Source organism: Coptis chinensis, chromosome 7 (genome assembly GCF_015680905.1).
Source record: "Coptis chinensis isolate HL-2020 chromosome 7, ASM1568090v1, whole genome shotgun sequence".
Classification (NCBI taxonomy): domain Eukaryota; kingdom Viridiplantae; phylum Streptophyta; class Magnoliopsida; order Ranunculales; family Ranunculaceae; genus Coptis; species Coptis chinensis.
The window spans coordinates 63,139,771-63,154,608 of record NC_141462.1 but is presented as its reverse complement, the minus strand read 5'-3'; the positions used below and the strand labels follow the sequence as shown (position 1 = coordinate 63,154,608).

At 37.5% G+C, this 14,838-nt stretch overlaps 1 pseudogene; it reads left to right on the top strand.

The window, feature by feature from the left end:
- The first annotated feature begins 6,920 nt into the window (after nucleotides 1-6,920).
- On the top strand, nucleotides 6,921-8,488 carry LOC147488348 (protein CANDIDATE G PROTEIN-COUPLED RECEPTOR 7-like; annotated as a pseudogene).
- Nucleotides 8,489-14,838: the final 6,350 nt, after the last annotated feature.

Here is a 14,838-nt window from a genome sequence, read left to right as displayed (position 1 = left end):
CTTGTGATTAAAGATTTTTTTTATAATTATCTTTTGGTGATTAGAGATGGGACAACAAAAACAACAACAACTTTCTTTTTCTTGAATCTAATCTTGATTGATTAGAGATGGGACAACAACAATCGGTATTAGATTCAAGAAAAAAGTTACCACAAGTTTTTCTTCAAGTTCCTTCCTCGCCAATGGTTACAAGAGCTAGTTACGGGACTGAAAGCGGGTCCTCACAATTTAACTATCGCAAGACTTGCTTAGACAAAAGAAACAGATTCATAAGCGGCGTCTATGTTAATGGTGCTATTTCTAGCGAAGGGCGGGAGTAGCAAATATAACAATTCTACGGTGAATTTTTTTATTCCTAGTGTATATACATACTAGTATCATGGTTTAGCACATGTACTGGCTTAACCAACAAGCATAGACCAAAGTGTTCACTACTAGGCACCATAAACTCAATCCTCCCTGTGAAAATCAGACCAGATATTCTATTAGGTAAATTTTAGATCCATTCAATTGTACCTTCAAATTTAAAATATTTTCTTACATAGCATAGAATATTACTTAAAAAACAACTATGCAAAGCACTACCGTAGCTCTTAAGAACTCTACATGTAATGGTGACCAAGAATGGTTGACACAATTTTTATTTAAGTTTGAGTGGTTTTACCACCGATCTACCCAATCCCGGATAAATCCTCCTTAAATTCTCACATTCAACTAAGATACAAGAAATCATGAAGTCAAATTAGGGGAGTATCTGAAATAGCTTTTTACGTACACCTATGAAAGAAAAGTTTTCTCCCAAGCTGATTTGGAAAAATAACCCGCAATGAAAACTTGTTCAAGCATTACAAATCCGTATATCACATGGTAGAATTACAGAAATGAAAGAAGAGGTAGGAAAAGCGGGAGAAGCACAAGTGTCGTGTAAAGTGTTACTACTAAATTCAGGAATTATGCACCATGAGTTTTGAACTAAATATGAGATATTTAATTTCAAAAATTTGAAATCACAATAAAAAGAAACCCATAAAAATTTTCTAACTAAAAGCGAGGAATTCTTACCATATGAATCAAACACGTGGTGAAGCGGGGACGATTTTTGGAAGTGAGCCTTAAATCCGGTGAGAGGCGTAGAGAAGAAACCCCCAGTGGTGCGATAGAAAATAGGGAGATTTAGCGCTATGTTTTTGCCCTATTTTCAGTTTTATTTTTTGTTTTTGATCGAGTGGTTTTGAGACCCCTTTATCCCGGTAGGTGTAATTTTGGGAAAAACATAAACATGTGGAATTGAATAGATCGAAAGGTGGAGAAGAAGGGTTTCTCATTTGGTTTTCTGAAGTTGAGGTCGAGAAGAAATCGAAGTCTTTGGACACAGTTTTGTGTTGACGCCTCGTCCTGTCGCACATGCCCAGCACGTGCGTTGATAAATTAAATTCTTTGACACCACCTTGCTGTCAGTATATTTTCTAAACATTTCTTAAAGAAATTGTGACGGCAAAACCCACACAGTGATGCCATAATGGCGTCACAAATTTTCTGACGCCTATCTGGCGTCACAAAACGAAAAAAGCCCCTGTCACAAATAAGTTGTTATGGTGTAGTGTAAAGATCTTTTACAATGAAATTGAACTGTCTCTTTCATAATATAATGCTTCTTTAAAGGCTTAAAAGAAGCATTCTATCATAAACTTTTGGAACATCTACTCGCCTTTGAATCTAGTAACAAAAGTACGTAACTTTTAATCACGTTGTTGCTTGATGTTCAGAAGTGAGTCGACATCCTTTGGTGTCTTGCAATTGTGGCGGAAATGATTAACAAATTGATTTTCTAGTTCATTGTATTGGTGAATTGATCTTGAAGGCAACTCACTAAACCGGTAAATAACTTCTCCCTTTAGAGTTGATGGAAAGAGCTTACGTGAGCCGGATCATCTCCACCCCATAACACCAACTTATTTTTGAACGATAGAACATGCAAGCCAGGATCTCTTTCCGACTCATCATAAAGTTCAAAATTAGGTTGTTTGAAGTCAAGATGGTGGTAAGCTTCCTGAATGTCGAGCGAAAACTTATCAAGTACGCCATCATTAAGCTGTCAAGTTTTTCATTCGACATCCCTTGACTATCTATCGTTAAATTCTTTTGCAATCAACTCTTTCAATTTGTTTTACATTAGAGTTAAAGTATTGACTCGAACAAAGCTGGGCGCCCGGTCGTGCCCATGTGGAGAAGGATACCTTCCATTATCTCTTATTGGAGTTAGAGATCTTTGGCGGTATGCGATCACTCCGACCGGTGATTGTCTTTGTCATCCTGTAACCACTGTCTAGGGTGGTAGTCACCTTTGGCGGGGTGGTCGGTATAATTATACCACTTCTCCATGTTTTTTGCTCTTCTTGCGGGATGCCTGCCTTCCCGGTCATGTCGAACATATCTCGGATGGCGGTCTTCCCCGAAATTGCTTCTCGAGGTAAATCTTCCCTTTGAGATGGGACATGTCTAGGGTAGTAGTTATCCTGCTAATTCGATTCTCCCATAAGTGTCACGGGTAATAGGGTCATTACTCTTAGGCGTGCAATGGTTGATTGTGCTTGAGAAATAACACATTGCTGGGGCGATGAAGTAGATCTTCAAAGGCGGTCCCATACTGCTTTGGAATGGCTGCGTCCCGCCGTGAGTGCGCCTTGATGTTGTTGAATTTGCGGCGCATCGTCCCGGCATTTTGCCTCTTTGCCGACTTCCTTCTCAAGTTCCTATTTAAATTTTTGGTACATTACTATCACCTTTTCGTTAGTTGGTGTGAGAGTAATGTCACGTCCATATCCATGTCTTTGAAGGATCGACATGGACGGATGGCGACCGCATGGAGGATTCTTGACTTGTCGGTTTTCTTGTTACAAGGCTGTTAGGGGTGGTGGCGGCACTTGTACTACCTTTTACGGTGGTGGTGGTGATGGCGCTGCTACAGTTGGATGTTGAGAATTGATCCTACTACTAGGAGCAACTTGATTGTTCAACGGTTCTTGCATTGGTCAATTTGAATTTCGAGGGTTGCGATTCCTATTAGCAGGAGGAATATGTTGACTATTGAAATTGCGCTTCGTGTGCTTACCATCTTGATTGTTTCAACGTGATAATGAATTCTAAAATCCCCATTGGCGGCCAATTATGTTTTTGATAAAATGCTTCAACCTGGCGAGCAATGGTAAAGAGCATTAAGAAAGCGGAGGAATTTGATGTTGGGGAGATGGCGAACAAAGATAATAATGGTCTGCCTCGTACCCCAAGATCTCTAGGAATCAAGTTTTCAGCGTAGTTATTATGAAAAATAGTTTGGTATTTATATAGGTAGAGTAGAGAGTCCTTGTAGCTCAAGTAATCTTGTAGCTTGAGTAATTGTGATAGACTATAACTCTCAACCGATAATTATCTCTTTGATAAAAAGCGAATCACGGACATAAATTAGCGCATGGCTAAGGTTGACCTTAGACACATGAGTTGATGGGCACGTACATTGATCCATGGTATTGCAAATTGGGCTTTAGCATTGTTGATTAAACGAATAAATTGGAGACTCTTACCAATAGACGTTTGCCACGTAGGTGGGGGTCGAAACATTTTGTATAAAGATTCAATTTCGTCAATACTCATTGAGATTACGAATGTCATATAGAGAGCAGTTTTGCCCTGAAAGGTTTAGAAACAACTTACCCAACTCAGATTTTAACCCTTGTTGGAATGTTATCCTCTTTTTGACAAAATCGAATACTTATATAAAACATCAAACCATACATACATACATATATACGAGAAACAATCCAAATCATGCATACAAATACTATAATACACACTATTATACATATACAAGGTCTAAATAGGTTATATCATGCAAGAAGTTACTCCTCTAGCATGTGAGTCGAGGAGTGGTAGAAAACGGAACCTGAAAAGCATCCCGCAACTCCACCTTATAGATATAGAACTGATTTGGAACTTCCTCACAAGATATGGAACACTAATATCCCTCGGGGAACAGGTTTCACTGCCTTAGGTAGGTAGTGATATCATATGGATTTTGGAGGAGTTGGCGTTCAAGCGTGGGAATCTAATTCCCCAAAACATTAGCGGTAGCGACTCAAAACAACTACTACAAGGGAGCGGCGCTAACACTATTAAAGCGGGGGACTTCAGCAAGACGCTACCTTTTAGTCCGTCCTTTTATTTGGAATATAGTGCTAGATAAGAAAGCGTGTGACCAAAAAACAAAATAAAACAAAAAGTTAAAAAAATAACAATAGACAAAAATAAAGTAAAAAAAAAAAGAGAAAAAATGGAAGGGAGAGAAGAGGGGGGATTCCCGTGGCGTAGATGAGCTCCGTTATCGTCTTCCGATAGATGTTAGGATGGCAGCGGCGCCATTTGATAAGAATTAAATTGGGCGTTACTCTAACTTCACACTTATATCAATTACCTTACTCTCGATTCATGTTGAAATATAGTTAAAAGTAAAGGAATCGTCTCATGCCTAACATTGAAGTACTTGTTCACAACTTAACTAGACCACTCAAGAGAAACCTTAAATGAGAGAAGGCTTTAGATGGAAATTTTTTACACTACACTTTACTTCTTTTAATTATAAGTTATAAAAGTTACTAATAACAAATTTATTCTAAAATGACTAAAAAGATAGAAGAGAGATAAGTGTGGAGGATTGATTTACCATGTGATTCAAACTACTATTAATGAAAGACATATTTTAATTATTAGTTTTTTCATATTCACTTTGATTCATAAACAAATTAAAGTGAATAATTAAACTTTGATCCCTAGTAGAATTTCTAAATCTCTAAAGAAATTTTACTAGCATGAGAGATTAAATTAACACCCTATCTTTAGAGCACTTCTTTGACCTCTAGTTTGTTTTCCACTTCTAACTATTTTGTAATTGAAGTAAAAATCAAACTTGTTAAATTTTAAGCAATTGAGTTACATCTTCATTAGTAGAGTTATCCTCACATGAGTAGTAGAGTTATCCTCACATGAGTTTATCTAACCCTCCACAAGGGATGAATTAGCTCATAGTGAGATAACTACAACTAATGAAGAAGAAGAAAAGAGTGAAGGGCTACAAGACCACAAATCACAAGTAAATTGGCAAGTTTATTTAGAGTACCACCCCTCCTATTTATAGTTTCAAAGGAGTGAAATGGATGGCCAAGATTACATCTTACATTTTCAATCCAAAGGTTACAAATTAATTTACTTTTATAATAGAATTTATTTAATCTAAGTGGAGAAAGTGGGTGAATAGTAATTTCTATTACAAGATAAATAATTCGGAGTGGTTTGTGCATGTATTAAGTGGAGAAAGTGGGTGATTATATAAGCTCCCACTTAATGACATCATGATGAATATTAATTGGATTTTTATTTTATCTTGGTTCAGACCTGTTTTAATTCCCAGTCTAGTAAATTGATAGAACCTATATACCATTGTGTAGAGTTTGTCGCGCTGATCGTTTTGACAAGTCACACGCCCAAAATGGAGTTCGGAGTCAAAAAATATGATTTTCTGAATTTTCGTTGACTTTTCTGCAAGATTTGATTAGGGTTGACCTGGAATTGACTATTTTGACCAGGCTTCATGGGCTCAATTTAAGCTTCCAATGGGCTTCTTTTTGACTTGATAAAAGGGCTTTGTTTCTAATTAGCATATTCACTTTGTTTCCATGCCAAAATACCGGTTTTGTTGAAATTTCATCGTTTACTTGTCGAAACTTGCAAAAGCATAGAAATACAATTAATTTACATTTATTACGCACATAATTAACCAATATGTAATGTCTTTACAGGGTTTATATTACAGTTTTAGGTACTTATCAGTTACCATTTTTTTACGTGTGTGGTAGTTTGTAATGTGTATAGAAATTGTTTTTGTGTATGTGATAATTGTAATGTGTAAAAAAATTGTTTTTGGCACAACGAAATTGCCCAACACAAGTCAAATTTACCATGACAAAAGCTTAAAAACCATTCAATGCACGTTTCTTAATTTGAAGTTTGAAATCGATACAGACGGCATAATTTCTTAATTTATATCATCCGTCCATTAGTTTCAAAACTTACGTGAAAATTTATTGCATAGACAACACAAATTAACACACGGAAGACAGAAAACACGGATAACAAAAATTGTGCCATCCGTACCCCAAAAACTTAATTTTTGGCTAGCGCTGAACAATAAGGCCATGTACAACTTTAGTTGGGTTTATCACACCACCCAAATTTAAGAGCCTACCTTCTAGCAACCCCATTGGAATGGTCATTTTGGTATTTGGGGTGTTATATAGTCTTTAGCATCCCATATGGTCCCCCCATTGAACTTGCTCGTATCGTAAGATTTATTGACTAGAGGACTAAAGGTAGTCGCTAGAATGACATCTCTAACATGGTGAAATACATCCACGTTGTTTGCTTTTTATCGATTCCACCACAATGTAATTGAGCGTGGAGTGCACGAAAGTTTATATGTCTATCGTGAAATGAAACTCATAATCGACTTGACTTGCTAATTAAGTGAGCGGAACAAACACTATGGGTTGAGGGGCGATGTAGCCAAAATGTCATTTGGTTGGTTTAAATGCATCTTCATCTCTTCTTCGTCGGTTAACTCCTCTCTCTCCACTCTCCATGCCCTTTCAATCTCTCCTCTCCACTCCTCTCTCTCTTCACTCTCAACACCCTTCCAATTCTCTCTTTGGCGCCCACTTTGCTATGCTAGTATTATTAGTTGGACGCCCATGGGCTTAATTAAAAACTAGCTAAACCTTAGATTGGGCCATTGGACCTGATTTAAAGTCCATACAACAAACCATAAAACTTTGAGATCTCTCCTCATTTCTCCCATCTTCTCATTCCGATCTCCAAAATTCCTCAAAATGACGAAACCTACCCTCCTCTTCCTCCTCTTCTCTCTCCTCTCCCTCACATCAGCCGAAATAAAAGCCTCCAAATAACAACCGACAACCGACCCATGATCCTATTCGAAAAATTCGGATTCACCCAATTCGGCCACGTGTCCGTCTCACTAGAAGACGTAAAGTACAGTTCCGCCCCGCCCTATCATCTCCCGATCCATCACGTCTAGGCTTTTTCCTACTATCAGATGAAGCCTTAATTCAAGTCTTAATCGAATCCGAAACAAATCCAAATTTCTGTGTCCTAGATTCTCATTTCATTAAACTCCTCTTCACTTTCAAAGACCTGCTTACGTCACCACATTTTAATAATTCGTACCCAGTTACTTCACCAAATGAGTATTCTCTATTTTTCGCAAATTGCCAACCGGAATGCCAGGTTTCCATGTCGGTAAAAACTGAAATATATAATCTTGATAGTGGTGTGCAGGATTTTTTTTGCCAGCAGGTTTAACTCAGTTACCTATGCTTTATTCTACGTTTGCGTTATGTTACATTGTGTTTTTAGTTGTTTGGGTTTATGTCTGCGTGGCCAATAAGTTGTCTGTTCATAGGATACATTTGTTAATGGGTTGTTTGTTGTTAATGAAAGCTTTGAATCTAATATGTGCTGCTGAAGATAAACATTATGTTAAAGTTACGGCAGATGCGCACGGATGGGATGTGTTGTTTTATATATTCCAGTTTATTAGAGTCACGTTGTTGTTTACGGTTATTGTTTTGATTGGGGACGGGTTGGTCGTTTTGAAACCGTTTTACAAGAGAGGGAGAAGAAAGTTTTGATGATTGTTATTCCGTTGCAAGTTTTAGCTAATGTGGCTTCTGTTGTTATTGGGGAGGCGGGTCCGTTTATCAAGGATTGGGTTACTTGGAATCAAGTGTTTCTGTTGATTGATATTATTTGTTGTTGCGCAATTATTTTCCCTATTGTTTGGTCGATTAGATCGTTGAGAGAGACTTCGAAGACGGATGGGAAAGCTGCGAGGAATTTGGCTAAGTTGACTTTGTTTAGGCAGTTTTATATTGTTGTGATTGGGTACTTGTACTTTACGAGGATTGTTGTGTTTGCACTCAGGACTATTTCGGCTTATAAGTATCAGTGGGTTAGTAATGCGGCTGAGGAGATTGCTAGTCTGGCTTTCTATTTGGTTATCTTTTATATGTTTAGGCCGGTTGAGAGGAATCTGTACTTTGTTCTTGATGAAGAGGAAGAAGAGGCTGCTCAGCAAATACTTCAGGATGAGGAATTCGAGCTTTGAAGGATTTTGTTGGATCTACTGTGTCTCCTACTATTCTAGCTGTAACATCTTGGGAGTTTGGTTACCAGATTTATGAATAGATTTGCTGGACAAGGGTGTGCAGCTGCTCCCATTTACCACAATTGTTATGTTTTTGTAATAACACAGTACTGCTTTTCGACTTTCTTGGATTGGGCAGTGGCTATTGAACTTGTTCGTTTTTGTCATTCAGCTGCTGTGGTTATTTTGAACTAAGGAGTAAGTTTTTCTTCACTATATTTTGTTTGTCTTTTTCTCTGCAACATTATTGTAGGTCTTAATATACTGTATTCACTAAGATTGTGATGATTCTTGTTGGAATACTTAAAAAGTTTGTGCAATTGATACACATGATATTGAGCTTCCCTTGTATAATCGTAGTTGCATGAAAGGTACTTAGCTAAGTGATGCACATGTCTCAAAATGAGGCAGAGTGTTAAGGAACAAAATAGAACTCTTGGTGATGAGCAACTAAGAAGAGAACTGAACCTTTCTTTTTTCCCTAAAGCATGAGTTTTATTCTCTGAAGCTTTGTGTAGGAAAGTCTCAAAATGGGCTTTGAGCAAAGCCCTTATTGCTCAAGGTTTTCAGCCTTACTATATTTATATGCTTATATTGTTAGTGACGACATGATGATAGGTCTTGGCATACTGTATGCACTCCCATTGTGATTATTGTTGTTTGTATACTTCATAAATGCTTGCGTAGTTGTTTGATACAAATGATATTGCTTAGTTGGGTGCCATAGTTAAGTTACATATAGTTACATATTTCTTGTCTAGCTCAGTGATTGACATGTCTCAACACGACACATTTCCATGTGACTTAAAACAGAATCCTTATGCAGTTATTCTACACAATTGAGTATTTATTGTCTTCTGCATGTCACTTTATTCATACACACTATATTGTTTGTGACACCATGTTCATAGGTCTTCATTTACTGAATTGACTAAAAACTTGTTAGAGTACTTAAAGAGTTTGTACGAATGGTACACTTGATATTGCTTAGCTCTCTTGTATAATTGAGGTTATGTGGAATGAATGTAACTATTTATGTATAGTTAAGTGATTTAATTGTCTCGATGGGACGCAGTCTTAGGTGACCAAAATAGAACCCTTAGTGATGGGCAATTAAGAAGAGAACTGAGCATTTCTTTTTAATGTGTAGATTTTAGTATCTCAAGCTTTCTGTGCGACAAGTTTTAAAAATGGACTTTGAGCAATCCCCCTTTTGCTTCATGCTTTTCTGCCTCACTAAAATTATTTTGCCATACTGGGCAGACACTCCCGTATGACTTCCAATATGATTTTTCACATGCTTTCCCTGTACATGCATTGATCACTTTTGTTGGATGACTGCTTTTCCTTTTTGCTCTAATTGGAGTGTGCGTGTGTTTTATTTTTGCTTGGTAATATGAAATTTCCTTAGTAAAGGAGAAGTAGGCTGAGAAGGCTTACTTTACAAGAGAAAAAGAAATAAAAAAAAGCATTTACACGAAATGAATCAACATAAGAAAAACCCAAGAAATGCACCATCACCCATGTCTCAGAACATAAGATGATCCCACCTAGCTACAAAAGACTCAAAGATTGCTTTTCAAAATGGGCTTTGAGCAAAATCCCTCCTTCCTCAAGCTTGTATTCCTTACTAAAATTGTATGCATATATTGTTTGTGACAAAATGATAATAGGTCTTGGCATACTGTATATGCTCTGACATTGTGATGGTTCTTGGTGGTATACTTGATAAATGTTTGCGGGATTGATACTCATGATATTTCTTAGTTCGCTGCCATAATTAAGTTACATATGTCTAGTCTAGTTCAGTGAATGATATGTCTCAGCACGAGACATTTCTACGTGACTAAAACAGAACCCATATATGCAGTTGTGCTACATTATTAAGGAGTAAGCGTTTCTTTAAAATCTTCTGCTTGTCATTTTATTTGAATGCATTCAGTTACATTGTTCGTGACTCCATGATCATGGGTCTTCATATACTCAGATGACTTAAAACTTGTTGGAATATTTAAAGAGTTTGTTCATAATTATTTTGCGCTAGTAGGCAGACACCCTTGTATAGCTTCTAATTTGATATTTTTCTCATGTTTCCCTGTACATGCATTTGGCATTTTTGTTGGAAGTCGCTGGCTTTTTTCGTTCTTATTCAAGTATTTTTAATAGGAAAAATCTTGTTCATAATGCTTTGCCTAGGTAACACTTTATCTTATGCTTAGTGTTTCACATTCTGTTTTTGAGAAGATACCGATGAGTGTAATCTAGAAAATACAAAAAAAAAAGAAACAGTAACAATTAGACATCTCATTATATTTAGTGTTATGTAAAATAAAGGCGATGTAAACTTGTTGGGGAAGATTCAACAAGAGGAATTGTCACTGGTTAGTTAAAATTTATAATAAACTGATAAACAATTCATGGTGTGATGTATTGTTTTCCCATGATTGTGATTATTTATAAACTTGTTATACTGTTCAATCAAGAAAAGAAAGAAAACAATTCATTATGAATAAGGTTCTGTACCCCTAAAAGACCACATTCATTATGAAAATGCTTTGATACATGAAGACTAATCTGTTTATGCGGAACGACATTATTTGTATCAGTAAAAGGACAAGGTTGTAAAACTCTAATGAAATAACTAGAAGAGGTTGTGTTAGGCATGTTAACTGGATTTCCGACATCACTCTCCCTTGGTTTTGTATAGTTTCCTCAAACTTAAGTCCTCGAAGAGTGGAAGTGCTTATAAAAGACGGGATCTAATTGCTGAAAGAGAGAATTACTTGTCCACAAGATTTCTGAGTCTGGACAGCCAGGCCATTTAATCAACTGTTGTAAGTCATAAATAGTAAGACCCTGTGGTGTCAAATTAGAAGTACTGTCTTAAGATAGCTCAATATTCTTAGTTGGTTAAATGGATGTGGACAAAATGTATAAACCGTAACAAAAGGGAGTTCTAATGTATTGAAGGTTTGAGAGGTGAAATTTAAGGGGATGGTCTACCTTATGCATTAGTTCCACACAACTAGCAACAGAAAAGGGATGTCATTGGCTCAATATAAGTTTATTGCAAGAGCCGTCTTAGAAAAGCTGTTGACAACGACATGTAACTATATTCACTAAAAGCTACCGTCTGTACCGTGGGGTGCCTAGGAGCCTACTTTGACTGCATTAGATATTTCTACATCGTTTAAAACATCCTAATGGATAGAAAGTATATGTGCGGGAAAGTCCAGAGCTGGTACGAAGTATTGACTTACCACTCACCTTTGGGAAAAAAAGAGCTGATTTTTTTATTTTGTTGCCACATACTGTTTGACCCATAGTTGTGTGAGATTTTAGATTGCCGTGGTGACGTTTGCGAGAGTTATACAGAGTCCTCGGTTGGTAACAGCCCCGTAGTGATTTGGTGGGTAGGACTTTAGGGCATAAAATCTGGAAAAAGGGGCTGGTAAGTAGATATCCTAGTGCAATCTAATCGGGGTGTAAAATTTAGGTCTTCTATGCTCTGCACAAGTATGTGCGTCCTTCAATTGTGGAAAGAGACTGACTACCCTCATTGATAGTAGCTTTTCTGTTGAGTCTCAATGACGTATTACCAACTATTGTGCAGTTGAGCTAATGTGGTGTAGAATAACAGAAGTTAAGTGGAGTTGGGTGCAGGTAAAAGCTTTACCAAATATAATCATTGGTACTACCTTGTCTGTTGAGTTTCTATGAAGGCATTGTCTTAGCTTCTTCTCATGTGACCATTCACCTTTAACATACTATGTGTGCTTTGAACTACGACCAGAAATACTATATTGGTAACAATGGTCTATGCTATTGAAAGCATTGTGAAGGCGCTCAAAGGTGCCAGTCTTGCCGAGGTGTTCAAGTTGCCAATTTCAGTGAAAATTGTTGTAGCTTGTTGTCAAAGGCCTTGTCTAGGTGCCAGCTGGGAAGTCTAGCACCTCACCTCACCTCACCTCTGACAACATGGCTTATGGCAATATTGATTATAATAAGAGGTTTTGAGTATCAATAGAACAAAGATCTCTTAATATAGATGTACTTAAGTGGTGTAGTTACTATGGAAGATAGACATGCATTTCGCCATTTTGCTGTTTCTGTTGATGCCCCTTGAATTTTTTTCCGTCGTCTATGATGGGAAGTGAAGTGTTGATTCTTTGAAATATAAGGAAGACTGGAGGGTGATTCTGAGTGCCTTTGATTTGTGCCTTACGATAAGATGCAAAATTTAAAAGACAAAGATTACTGGGAGTGGGAGCTAGCGTAGATGTTACATATCAGGTTTGAGTAATCAATAGGTATGCAGTCTGTTTTTTTCTGTCATTTCTGCTGCATGTTTCATGCATAGCCTGACATATCTGCTTTCTTTGTTGGATTTTGGAAGCACGATGTATCGAACAATAGGGTTACTTTAGCGCGGATGGGACCCATCTGTGATAAAGTTTTTGAGCATCCCATTATATAGCTGACACCGTAGAGCATTGTAATCACTCTGTTCAAAATATATGCCTAGCTTGCTAGGTGCAGGATTCTGACATATTATACTGGTTCATCAAAAAAATGTGGGATCTGGCAAGCTCTTGGAAGTGCTATACTGGACCTCGTAGATGAGTCTTCAGTCTTGAATGTATTGTTTTTTGGCAAAACTTGTAGTTCAGTGACTTCAGTCTGATTTGAGAAGAATAAGTTCATTTGGGTTTCAAATGTCGGTTGCTTATGGGCTTGTAGGCAGACCTTGTAGCTGAATTTCTTACAGGTAAATGCTTTCTCCAGGATGAACAGTGTCACTGTAGAAAACCAGAGTACAAAATGACTAAATGAGTAGATGACGAGCAGAAGCTAGACTCATCAAACCCTGCCCGCCATAATGCAGATTTTTTGTAGTATGTAGCCTTCTCAAAGCTCTGAATCGAACTTAGCATGCCCCAATATTTAAATATTTGTGATGGGTTGCAGAACAGACTAAGTAGCCTGTGGTATATATTTTAGTTATTTTGTTTTCTGTCTCTTTTTTGTTCCTCTCAAGGATCTTGTATGGTGTATAGGATGCCCTAAACCATTGGTTTATGTAGAAGTAACGGTTCAGTGAGATGTGCCTGTCAACGAACTCACTAGCAAAGATTTAATACGAAGTTCCTGTAACATATACCGATTGGAATTGGCTGACCAGGACCGGCCTAGCTTTCGTGTTAAATTCCAGTCTTTCGGTATCTAAATTAAAATTTGGTAATGCTACTGATTCGTTTTTCCTGAGATAGGATTGACGCATCGAATGGCAACAAGCAGTCATGTAGTTTACATTTCACCTATAATATGATGAATCTGTATCAAGTTTAAGAGTATCTCTACAGACTACTGCAATGTTTATATTTCTTTACTCTGAAATGCAGCAATTGTTTAGGATAAAATTCGTGGGTTGTGACTTGTGTACGCATTTACTATCATTTAAATTCCTAAAATTGGTGCGTCCTTGAAGGGATAGGGGATGGTTTTCACATAAGTTCATTTCTACCGGGTTTTTTTGGCATATGTGACGCCATTCTCGGCAATGTTAGACATCGTTTGACCAGAATCGTCCTGATGATAATGAATGCAACCGAAGTTGGAGTCCTTGAAGCATGCTCAACTATCTTAATATTTAGTCCTTTCTTTTTTTCAAATGGAACAGGCATTTGTGATTCCCAACCACATAATGTCACAAAGTTACATCTACCTTCCAATTGGCTTTTTCTCTATGGTGCCACTCTCTGCCTACTTTTATTGTACTTCTCGAGAGTTCTTGCAATGTTGCCTGGAAATGGTACTAGAAGGAGCGTCCATGAAAGAAAGGTTGCAGGGATATCTGGTATAAAGTGTTGTCTAGTTATTTTGTGCCCAGTTAGAGTTGAAGGTCCAGCAAAAGAGATGCGCGAGAGGTGATATTCGTTGATAAAGTATCCCTCCAAGAGAGGCCATGTAGCTCTGAAGGATTAGCTGTCCCAATGACTTGCTTTACAGGATCCAAAATAGGAATTACCCTTTTTATATGAAAGAAATGCACACAACCTTTTAAGAACGGTTGAACAAAATGACTATGCTGAGACCTCTGTTGATGTCACATGGCATCGCTGAGACCCAATTATATGAGACACTTCCATGAATTCGGGGCAGGGGGGCCATTCAGAAGAGCACTTATATTATGCCATACGAGATATGAGGCACGAGAACGAGTACGCCTGTCGTGAATTTAGCTCGACGGTGAGGAAGGTTTCTTTCAAGCAAAAGCATTTACATTTTTCAGTTTTCAGTTTTCATTTTTCTTTTTTGAATGTTAAATTGGATGATCATGCGGGTATACGAATCAGCTATTGGGGCAGAGATCCGACCCATTTCATTGCACTATGAAAGCTCTATGGGTCTTTGTATGCTACACTATTACAACTTATGAGATTACTTGTCCTCTTCCTTACTCTTCTATCTGTATTTTTTCTCTTCTCCTTTTTCTCTCACTATTCTCTCTCCTGGCCCCTTTTATCTCTCTTCTCTTCTCCCTCTTTTTCCTCTGGTTCTTCGAT